Source organism: Montipora foliosa, chromosome 11, assembly GCF_036669935.1.
Source record: "Montipora foliosa isolate CH-2021 chromosome 11, ASM3666993v2, whole genome shotgun sequence".
Lineage (NCBI taxonomy): Eukaryota > Metazoa > Cnidaria > Anthozoa > Scleractinia > Acroporidae > Montipora > Montipora foliosa.
In genome coordinates, this window is record NC_090879.1 from 28,649,415 (window position 1) to 28,651,914 (window position 2,500).

Genomic DNA, 2,500 nt, shown 5'->3' on the forward strand with positions numbered 1-2,500 from the left:
AAGTTCTACGGAGCCTGGTGGCTTCGCGTTGCTACCTGGAGATGCTTCAGTAGATTCATGGTTTAGAGAAATTCATGTTCCACGAGCCTGGCGTGTTTATTTAGCGACTGGATTCGATTTTTGCGAAAAAAATCGTGCTTGTTTTGGGTCGATCGGAGTCCCGACGCTGGCTTCCGTCTCCTACCTTGTCACTATACTATGAAGGAAGGTGAACGGGGACCATTTTTCCCGAAACTTTGTGTACGTATGAAAGACAACAACAGCTCACCACATGGTAAGTTTCATCGATTTTTATTTCCATTTTCTAGCAAATTTCCAGACCTAAACTTCGCCTCATATGTTCTCTATATTTACCTATGTGGCACACACAGTCAGCCTGGGTTACCTGTGGAACTACAACATTGGGGGCAAGTGCCTCTAATCGCGTCCAGGTCGAAACTAATCGTTTTATCGACAGTACGCCCTCCTGTACCGAAAATCTCGACTTCATACGTATTAACGAGCTGCAAATCCCGACGATAAAGATCATTTGGCTGGCTAGTGTCTATGAATTCGCCGAAATCGCGCACAAATGAATGCCCAAACACAAGAGCACGTGGTTTCGAAACCGCTCGCCTGCAGCAAAATATCAGTAAACGATACTTAATTTTTACTCTGCTTCCCTGCTTTTTCCTGGATGTTAGTGGGATGTTAGGCAGCCTTTTATTTAAACTACATATTACTGCTGCGTTAAGATTGTCAGTCCATTTGCTGAATGTAAAAACGCAACTATACTTAATAAAAACCGGTCACGCCAAAACGCAGACTGCAGACCGTGCAGACCAGGGGTAAAATATGGCGTTACCCTCACTATTATTGAGAGCTAACCGTAAACAGGCTAACCTGAATGTTATTTAGGCCTAATTAGGCTAACCGAATGTTATTTAGGCCTAATTCAGGCTAACCGAATTTTCATTTTACAGACGGTCTGCACAGTGTGCAGTCTGCGTTTTTCAGTGTCCCAATAAAAACGAACCAACGAACTAGAAAGAAAGAAAGAAAGAAAGAAAGAGGCAAATGATGATACGTATTTTTTGAAGGTGCGTCTCAAAAATATATGCATAATTAAGTAGGGTCAACTTTGTCTCGGTCACGCAATTCTCATATAGACGCTCGGTTAAGTTGTCTCCGGAGGAGGGCTATCTCGGGTAACCGAGTCCATATAAAATAAATGTCTGGAATCTTAAAAGCGAGGAGTGATGGACTTCCACAACAACTATCGCCCGTCGAGCCGAAATCAAAGTGAGCTGTATTTCTAATATTTTACCAAGTGTGCTGTTATGTAGAACACTGAAACCAAATGGAAAAATCTCTGGTAACTTATGGGTTCAACAAAGACAGCGAAGGAATCGAACATCTTAAGCGGATCAGTGATCTCTGTTCTCTGCACAGTCTTCAGGTAAAAAAATAATAATTGGAATTGTGACAGCCAAGAATTTTTTGAAAGAAAGATTGCCTCTAATAGCAAATATGTTATTTGTTTCAAAAAAATATTTCGCTGGGAAAGGTGGTTAAATGCGACTAAATTTGTTGCGTGCGTTGCTATTTTTGCGTTTTGATTGTTGTGCAAATAGAGAATAATAATACCTTGGCGTGGTGGGGGGCTTGTGTGCCTCGATGATCCGGAGAGCTAAGCTGGCAGGAGCTAAAGCTCCTGTTAGGGCCACCCAAGCCAGACAGGTCAATGGTTAGAGGCCAGACTAAAAGTAGCCCCGTGGTTGTCACCTAAAAGTCACTATCCTCAAATGATGAGTGCAAATCAAAGTTTACAAGATAACGGCGTGAATGAGGCTGGAGTCCTTGATGACGAAAGTCCCTCGCCCGGCAGGTGCTCCACGGCGATGCAGCGTGGGCCCGGTCGTCATTATGCTACTGCAGTAAGATCAATGAGAAGAAAGTGGTCTCAGGAAGAGAACAGAGTGGTGATGGAATGTTACTATAGGAGCGAACCAGGTGTTAGGGGATGAAAACAATGGTAATTCCTATTGTAATCGGAACATTTGGAACAGTTCCAAAAGATCTAAAGAAGAGACTAGAGAATATTGGTATAGAGACCAAGATAGACGAGCTTTAGAAAAGTGTTATTCCGAACACGGCAAGGATTCTTAGGAAGGTCCTAGAAGTTTGAGGAGACTTGTTGTCACCGAGCTTCCTAGAGTACCGAAGTTCCATTGGAAGTCCAATGTGCGAAAACAAGATAATAATAATACGCGAAAGGAACTATTTATACGAGTATAAACTCCTAGGCCAGGATAAGCCGCGGCTTGAGAAAGCCGAGAACGGAGATTTTGTACCATTTAGACGGGGTGTTCGCGTCTTATGTAAGCCGCGGCTTGTTTTCTCTCATATAAACGGCCCTAAAGACCCTATGCAAAAATAGGTGCTTTAGAGTCGTGATGGAATCCGGCAGTAGGTGATCTGTTTGAAAATCAAGGTCAATGTAGAGTTCCTTTCTTGCATT

General features: G+C 43.0%; 1 protein-coding gene across 1 annotated transcript in view; it reads left to right on the forward strand.

The window, feature by feature from the left end:
* Position 1: 1 nt before the first annotated feature.
* LOC137975561 (uncharacterized) overlaps positions 2–2,500 on the forward strand; it is a 17,185-nt gene continuing 14,686 nt past the window's right edge. The window contains exon 1 of the mRNA XM_068822675.1: positions 2–274. The gene's annotated coding sequence lies outside the window, so the exon portion shown is untranslated. The remainder of the gene's footprint in view (positions 275–2,500) is intronic.